Genomic DNA, 9,888 nt, shown 5'->3' on the forward strand with positions numbered 1-9,888 from the left:
AATAATTCATTTAGACGAGACCAGGCTGACTGCCGGAGGTAAGAAGATGGGAGCTGCAGTTTGAGTTCTGATGGTGAAGTGCATCATTCTGGAAACTTCACAGAAGATGAATTATTTGGTAGGTTTAGAGTGAGGCAATAGAAATGATGTCACCATCCAGGTGAGAGATGGTGCGAGGCCAAGAATGGCCACTGACCATAAGCAGCTTAGCGAAATCATGTCTAAGAAGTTTGCTGTGCTCTCAATGGATATTGGTAAATATGTAATGATCACGAGGGAAGGGACAGTAAAGAAAGCAAAGTCAAGAATCCACAGAAGATTTCTAAGTTAGGAGTTGCTGGCACCACAAAGAGAAGTAGAATGTTTACCATATTCCATCTGTTATGGTTGGTTTTAATGCCAGTTCACTACAAATTAGAATCACATGAGTAGGGAGTCTCATCAGGAACACTATCCTGATTGTCTCAATTGATTGGGAAGACCCACCTTGACTCTGGGTTGCACCTTCTGGTAGCAGCCCAGATAAAAGAATATGGGAGAAAGAAGATAGGACAGTACCCGCTCTGCTCCTTTAATCTTACCTCTTGCTTCTGAACTGATTTAGCTGTTTCTGCTGCTTCCTTTGGTGATGGAACCAGTGCTTCCAGGTTTCCATCCCAGAGTAAGGACCATCAGCTTTCCCGGGACCTTCCAGGTTTTCAGTGCCACAATGGGACTGATGAGGTACCAAGCCTTGTGGATGGAGCAACTACTGGGTTTCCAACCTTGCATGTATGATTAAACTGTTGTTTCTGTTTTAACATAAACAGACACAATGAATTCATATAGAATATGTCCTGTATTCTACACACACACACACACACACACACACACACACACACACACATTCATCCACTGGTTCTGCATTGTTTACTACCAAGGGTAGTTGTAAACTTTACATCTGGTTTTTAGGGAATAAAGCTCCTTGCTGAATGGAATCTGAATCTCTTTACAAAACTACGTGGAGGAAATGGGGTTCCTATTAATGCTTGTGATTGCAGATGCTGTGATGCATATGTGTGTGTGAGCATGCGTGCGTGCGTGCGTGTGGGTGTTGGGGAAACTATTTTTGATAGAGCAACTATTCATGTCACTGCAGAACTGGGCTCTTTCTCTCTACCACTCAGGGCCACAGTGAACAGAGACTCAGAGTTTTCCATCACTTCCAAAGCACATCATCCCTTACATCCCTCATCCCACCCTGGATCTCCTCGGCTCTCTGAGATGAAGCAGGAACTGATATCCTAATGATGACTTTGGTAATGGCAGAATCTTTTAGACAAATCTACACTTTAATTTTGTATGTATGTCTACATAGGAGTTCAGAAATTAATTTTCTGCTGATCTTTGGATGTGTGTTTATATAAAAGTTGGCAAATTTAGCAAAGAAAAGTGCAGATGCATGGCTAAACTGAAACTTCATGTAATAATCACCCGATAATGCTATGTGTGTTCATGTGGGCTATATGTACATGTGTGCATGTGTGTTCCTGTATGTGTATGCAAGTAAGTACATGTAGAGGCTAGAGTTTGACACCAGGTGTCTTCCTTAATTTCTTCTCTACCATATGATTTCTGGATACAGCTCTCTCTGATCAATGAGACTGGTTGGCTAACAAATCCTGGGACCCTTTTGCCTATACCACTGAAGTGCTGGAATTATAGGCATGTACCTAGCTTTTTATGTCAGTGCTGGAGATTTGAACTCAGGTCCTCATCCTTGTGCAGCAATCGTTTGACTGACTGAGCTATCTCTCCATCCCAAACAATCCTTAGTATAAGTATATGACATCTATTTATGCAATCCATATTCAGGACTGCTTTAAATTTCAAGCAATTACTCCTCAGTCACATGAAGTTTTAATATGTAACATTATGTTTGTTTATGTGTGTTGTGTGCATAGGTTATATAAGTTCTGTATTTCCTGGCATGGTTTTCTATATCTACGCACATGTTTCATGCATATATTTATGTGTTTTATCTCTGTGTGTTTATGTAGACCTGGGTTACAAGACTCCTAATATACAGTTTGCTTTACTATCTGGGGCCTAGGAAAAATAAACCTTTCATCTTACAAGACAAACAAGCAGTAGCATTTTCCCTACTATTAATTAATTCTGACTTTGAACGATTCACTACAAACTGAAGAGGCTGGACTAGGTTCATTTAAATATTTATTGGCTCTCCTAAGAGCAGAAAGTACAAAGACAAATAATTCGTCGTGTCTCACAGTCCACATAAAGGACGTCTATACAACTGATGAGTTTGTGATGTCATCAACGCTGCAATCAGCATGCATGCTGGGACCCTCACAACGGGGGCAGTACCTTCTAGTTCCTTGTGTCTGTGAAGCCAGCCCTGCACTGAAGGCAGAATGATATTTCAGCGTGATGCTTTTATAGCTTAGGATCTTTAAATTATGATTATCGATGAAAGCACACGTGCAGGTCTGCTAAACACAAATGATCACCCCATCCTCGGCTGTGGGAAGTATTGCTGCATCCGTCACCTTTGTTTGCCTTTAATACTAGCAGTGCCCATGAAAGCCAAGAAATGTCACTACCTCCTGCATCTGATGCATTTCTCATCAGCCCTCCTGGCAACTGGGGCAGGTTAGCTGCTTCTCTACAGGGATACCTGCTTTCCCAGGGGAATATCTCAGCTGCTGCCTGACACTCAGGCCTCTCCCCACCCTTACCCTTGTTGGGCTCATCCACTGCTTCCAGGTCCTGTCTTTCAGACTAAAATTAGCCAGCTGTGTGTGATCCTGGCCTTTCTGACTTGAAATCTGCCTCAAGCTCACTTTCACATCCCTCCAAGAAGATGCCTTAATAGCATAATTGGGGAATTATGTAGGAGGTTCTGAATGCAATGGCACAAATTAGAAGGCAAGCCAAGCTGCTGTGCAGCAAAATAGATGTAGGGGGAGGGTGCAAGCAGATACAGCTTATTTCTCTTTGCCTCATGGTGGGAGCCCATGTAATCCTGTCTGAAGCTTCAGTCCAGTGGGAAGAGGAGCCCAGTTCTACCTGATGTTTTTCTCAACAGGCTTTCATCATAGCTGTCAACCTGTGATCTAAAACAGTTCTCAGCAACATGTCTTATTCCAGCCACTAGAAAGGAGACAGTGGAAGAGTGACACAGACCTGTGTCCTATGACAGGTGAGACCTGGACATGTGGTCATCATCTCTCCGCTCATAGCTAGAAGAGATCACCATGCCCAGACTCAGAAGGGCAGAAATGTCTTCACTTGTGCCATCATAAGACTTTGCTATTGTGGGATAAGAGAAGTAAGGACATTAAGGGACATCAAGAAATTTCAGCTCTACCAAAGCCATTTGTATGAAAACATTCAAGAGCTTGCAGAACAGGTAGCCCTCAAACATAAATCTGTCTGTATTAAAATATGTATATATTATAATGTACATATATCAAAACATTATATGTATTGAAACATGATGTATTTCCTATAAATATGTCCAGTTATTATACAATTACAAATTTCAGTAGTTGTTCCCTGTTTATAACTAGAAGTGCATGGACAACATTAGCTAAGCGTTCACTGTGCTTCTGATGACATGAGAAACATTTAATGACTGTTACTTTGTTCAATACTGACAGACAAAGAACCCAAGAGGTAAAAAAAAAAATTGTCATCTGGGAACCACAGCTAATGAAGGATGCCTCTGTGCTACTGCTTTTCCCGCACACCATCTTCCTACCTACAGTCTGTTGGCTGGATGACTTTCTCCTATATGAACTTGACATCTCTACCTGTTCCACCTAGGTAGCGATGAAAAGGAACAGGGGTTGTTATCCTGCTGAGGAGGCTATAAGAAAGTAAATTGAGCATGGTATCTAGGTACCAGAGCACATGGGACTGAAGTTGTGTGGTCTCCTTAGGAACTCCTGGATTTAGCATTTCAGGCCCAGATCCTAGATGATGGCTTCTCTGCACGTCCTACCTCTCCTTTAGCTATCTCTTTATAGTTGTGTAAATTCCTGATTATCATATAAAATCCCCCATTTAGCTTAGGGGTTTTATTGCTGTGATAAAACACCATGACCGAAAGAAAGTTTGGGAACAAGGGTTCATTTCATATTACAATTGTACAGCACAGTCATCACCGTCTGCACAGGAACTCAGACAAAGCAGGAACCTGGAGTGAGGAGCTGATTCAGAAGCTATAGAGAAACAAAGCTTCCTGGCTTGCTCCCATGCTCAACCTACTTTCTTATAGCCACCAGAACCACCAGCCCAGGGGTCGCACTAACCATAGTGAGCTTGTCTTTCCCACAGCAATAATCAAGAAGCAGCATCACTGTCTTGCCTACAGGCCAACCTGGTGGGGACATTTTTCTCAGTTTAAGTACCATCTTCCCAATTTATTCTGTTTTGTGCCAAGTTGATGTAAAACTATCCAGCACAATTGACCCTTTGTCCGCTTAACGCACAAAAGCATCACTATTAAACCATATCCTTTCCTTTCTTATTATTCCCAAGAAAGCATTCCAACTTTTAAAAGTCCCACAGTCTTTACAAATTCACATTTTAAACATTCAGTCTCTTTAAAGCATTCAAAGTTCAAGCCCTTCTAAAATATCCAAAGTGTCTAAAATAGACTCTAAAATATTATTGTCTCTCTAAAATCTCCAAATTTCTGTAAAACTTCAGTTTCAAAAATTCCAAAGTCCCTTAACTATGGGTTTCTGTAATATAAAAAAAAAAATGAGCTAAATACTTTCTTGCTCCAAGAAAGAAGAACCAGGGTACAGTCACAATCAAGTCAAAGCAAAGCCAAACTCCAACAGACATCTGAGCATCACTTATGATCCTCTAGGCTCCAAAGGACTCAACAAATCCCCTTCTCTGATTCCACCACTTGCAGCACATGCAGCTCATCTTCTAGGCCCAGCCCAGCTCTACCTAATGGCTACTGTTGTCTTTCATGATTGTCTCGTGGTACTGGCTTCTCCAAAATGCTGGAAACTCTGCAAGTGGACTTCTTCTTCTTCAACAACAGTCTCTCCTGGGCTTTCTTCAGAGACTCCTGTACTGCCAGACGGTGCTAAGCCTCAACTTTTCTTCATGACCCTTTCAATCATGGACCTTCTACTGCAGTTATGGCTGTTTCTTCAATGGTGGCCTCTCCCAACCTCTTTTCAGGACTCCACAGTGTCAAGTCTCACCTGCTCTCTAGGACCTCTCCCTGCCTTCAAAACAAGCACCACTTAGGTGACTCTCACACATCACCAAGTTCAGCTGTTAGCATTAGATACAGACCTGACCCCCTCTGGATCAAAGATTTGGTTTGCTGACTCTGAGGAAATACTCCCAGAATGTTTCACCTCAACGATGCAAGTTTCTTCTTACTTACTGCTAAGTTCTCCATCTCAGACAACCATTAATTGTCCCAGCAAAGCAAAGAATTTACTTTAGTGGGTTTTAACTCAAAATATAACAGGAATTACTTTTCTGCAGGTTTTTAAAGACTCTCAAACAGCCCTCTGAAACATCACAAACCAGGCCTCCCTCATCTGAGTTGCTCTCAGCATCTCATCTTAAAAGTTTCTGCAATATCCCATTAATCTCTAAACACTCAATGGTTTTCCTAGCCCAAAGTCCCAAAGTCCTTCCACAATCCTCCCCAAACATAGCCAGGTCTGCCACAGCAATATCCACTTCTGTCTTCAATTTGTATCTTAGTTGGTTGGGGTTTTTATTGCTGTGATAAAATACCACAACCAATAGCAACTTGGGAAAGGAGGGGCTTATATCATCTTATAACTCTGAGGTCACACTCCATCACTGAGGATAGTTAGGGCAAGAATTTAATAGAGAGGCCATAGAAGAGTAGTGCTTACTGGCTTTCTCCCCATGGCTGTTCAGATTGCTTTCTTATAACACCTGGGTCCACCAGTCCAGTAGTGATACTTTCCATAGTGAGCTGGACCCTCCCACATCAATCATCAATTAAGAAAATGTACCACAGGCATTCCCACATGCCAATCTAGTGAAAGTATTTTCTCAGTTGAGCTTTATTCTTACAAAATGACTAAAGCCTGTATCCAGTTGACATAAAACTAGACAGTGCTACGTGCTTGGGGTCTCAGGACACATGGTAAAAACATGGAATTATTTGTGTGGGACTCTTTCTCTGTACACAGTTCTCTCCTCTCACTCACCAAGACTGCCTTGGGCACAAGTTACTGTCTATGTGAGCATCACCATATTTTACTTATCAAATCAAATTATCAAAAATCGTATTTAATAATAATTAAGATAATGAAAGGATAGTGTGTTGTTATTATTATTGTTGTTGCTATAAAGGCAAGCATTTTCAGATGTTGCCGTATTTATCCCCAAGCATCTCTTTACTGTAATCACTCTTGTTATAGGTAGGAAAGCTGAGAAACAGCACTAATCAACTTGCAAATTCTCACAGCTAGTTTTTGACAAAGTTGGGAAATGAACCCCATTTCTCTCATTTCAGAACTCAGAACCCTTTCATCAGACTAGATTACTTTCACCTAGTTCCGTAGCAAATAGTTTGCCAATGTTATTACAAGCTCAAACGAGGGGCCAGGAGGCAGATAGCTTCTTAATGGAGACCGGGAAACAGGCTCTGGGTGGGTTAGAGTTTTCTTCACTTACACATCTAAAATGGTCAACTTGGTGCTTCTCCTTCACCAAAACAAAGACTTGGTGGGTTTTTCCCATTAAGAAATTGTTTGATGAGACTTTCAAATCTCCCCCATGGAGGACTGTGGTGGGAGCTGACAGACAGACTCTCTTGGAGGCAGACAGATAGGAGAGGAGTCATGACTAGGTAACTAAGGTGATGAGTCACCAAGATGACTGACTTCTTCCTCACTCTCCTGACTTGAGTTAAAAGCCTGACAGAGGCATTGTAGCCTTTTGTTTCCCACCAGCAGGCCCCCTGCTGATGAACTGGCTCAGTAAGTTCAGGGTCTGCTCTGGACATGCCACAGAACAGCTGTGGGTCAATCAGTTATCTTGGCTAGCCCTAACTTAGGAAATGAAAACTCATTAGAGGCTTTAAAAGCTCTAAAGAAGAGAATTTTTTGACTTCTCAAGTCAAGTACCCTTTTGCTTAACGGAGGATCTTTTCTCTGTGTGTCTGTTGCATGTGTGTTTCCCTACCCCCAGTAAATGTCCTTCTTAACTACTAATCCTCTCTCTCTCTCTCTCTCTCTCTCTCTCTCTCTCTCTCTCTCTCTCTCTCTCTCTCTCTCTCTCCCTCTCTCTCTCTCTCTCTCTCTGTATTGTTCAATCCCCTGTGACTGTCAAAACCATCAGCTCTGGGAGAATTCTCCAAACCATAAGTCCTAGGGGAAAGGGAATTCATTCCATCACCAAGTATAAAAAAGTTTTGGCTTTGCCAGACAAACTTGAAATTTGAGGTCCATATCCCCTTCCCAATTTGGAAGACTGTCTTGGTGTGTTTTGCACGTGTGCGTGTTCTCTCTCTCTCTCTCTCTCTCTCTCTCTCTCTCTCACACACACACACACACACACACATTGTGTATGTATGTGTGTGTTTATATTTATTCATTCTTACTTTCAATAAAACTAAGTTGAGTTCTGAGACCTTCCTTTTCCTGCTTTCTTATTCTTTAAATCTACAGAGAATAAGAACCCATTCCTGCAACCCTCCGAGACCTTACCAAACTCACCACAAAGACTGGAAAGGGAGTCACAGACATAAAATGCATGGATACTGTATCTAAGCTCAATGGGTCTCCTTTTAATGAGCAAAAGCCAATAAGTACAACCAGAATATAAATAATTGAGAAAGATTTCTTACCTACAGCAGACAAGGAGAACACAGGAGTTATTTTTAAAGCAGTGTCCTCCTGGGACAAAATAAGTTTGGAGATTTTAATTCAAAGGTCAGGTATATTCATATTAGAAAGCACATTGTAAACCGGGCGGTGGTGGCGCACGCCTTTAATCCCAGCACTCGGGAGGCAGAGGCAGGTGGATCTCTGTGAGTTCGAGGCCAGCCTGGTCTACAAGAGCTAGTTCCAGGACAAGAACCAAAAGCTACGGAGAAACCCTGTCTCAAAAAATCTAAATAAATAAATAAATAAATAGAAAGCACATTGTAGCTCAGTATGCATTCCTAAGCATGCTCACTCTATGATATGATAAATATTGCTGAATATTCTCAGTTTAGGGTTATAGTTCAAGAAAAGAAGATTATGAATGCACTGTGTTGGAGGGAATGGACCATGCTTATCTTAATGTCATAGAGAAGATGTTCAAAAGGAAAAGGAACACTTTCAGTCACATGACTTAGGAGGAGAAATGTACGGTGGAGGAGGAGAGAAAGGAGGAGGAGAAGGAGAAGAATTGAGATTTAGTGCAAACCAAAAGGCAGGGCACTTTGAAGATATGTTAAAGTGGGAGTTTGCCCTTGCTCGCATCTACCTTATTTGGCTGCTGACAACAAATTCCTAATAATTTCCTCTAATGGATACACTTGGTAAGGAACCTGGTATCTGGCTAATTACTAGAAAAATATCGTAAAGAACGAAGAGAAGTAACTATAACCTGGGGCAAGATACCCTCCAGAAGATATGTGGCAATGTCTGGATTCATTGGTTCAACTAGGGTAAAGAGGCTGATAGTTGTCATTCATTAGGGAGAGGCCAGGAATATTTCCACGTCCTCAAAAGCTCAGGACCCCACCAAATGTCAATAGTGCCAGTCTTGAAAAAATTTCCCCAAACAATAGACTATCACCACTTCTCTTGGTTACCCATCAGAAAAAATGGGCAAATTCTTATTGCTAAAGTGTTAATCCTGAGATTTGCAAGGAAAAAACAAGTTCTACAATTTTGAGTCAAATTTGAAGCAAGCTTTTGTGAACAGAGGCAGTGCTTTTTTTCCCTGGCTACCCAGTCCCAAAGAATCACAAGAAACATATATTAATTACAAATTGCTTGACCTATAGCTCAGGCTTATTACTAACTAGTTCTTAAAACTTAAATGAACCCATTTCTATTGATCTATATTTTGCCACTTGGCTTCATGTTCTCTAGTACATCTTGTTGCTCCAACAGCTTGTTGGCATCTCCTCTTACTAAGCACTTCTCCCCATATCTCTGCTTTTATTATTTTCCACCTGGTTTTATTTTGCCTTGCTATAGACCAAAGCGGCTTCTTTATTAACCAATGGTAATAAAATATTTTCCACAGCATACAGAATGGTTATCCCACAAGCTTTAATTAAATACTGACCAGGATGGACTTTGAAATTCCCAGTGAGTTGCCCAATGACATGTGTTATGGGGACTCTTAAGGAAAAAATCACATGGCTACCATAGCACTACAATACCCAGCATTCCAGGAAGTTTCCTGATCCTTCAGCAGGTGGAACTTGCAGGTTAACTGTGGGTCTGATGGAAGATATCACAGATTTTGATTGCAGGACATAGAGAAGACTCTGGGACTTTGGACTAGGAAAGTGGTTGAACATTGTAAGTGGGGCTTAATAGGGAGCCCTAGAAGAAGCCTGCGGAGAGCAATATGAACTGTAGCCGCTCAGCTCAAGAAGTTTCGGAGGGGAGGAACACTAAAGAACATTCTTGTGATACTTTGACAGAAAATGTGGCTGCTTTCTGCTCTTGTCAAAAAAAAAAATCTATTAGAGGCTAAATCAAACAAATCTGATGGACTGATGTCATTAGCAGAGGAGATCTCATGATAGCATAATGATGACTCTGCTGTGTGGTTATTAGTGATCCCTGTTGTGCAGATCTGTAATGAAAAGGAGCAAGCTGAGCAAGGAGAAATATGAAATACACAGGTTGAGGAGGA

The sequence above is a fragment of the Chionomys nivalis genome, chromosome 13 (genome assembly GCF_950005125.1).
Source record: "Chionomys nivalis chromosome 13, mChiNiv1.1, whole genome shotgun sequence".
In the NCBI taxonomy this organism is placed as follows: Eukaryota; Metazoa; Chordata; class Mammalia; order Rodentia; family Cricetidae; genus Chionomys; species Chionomys nivalis.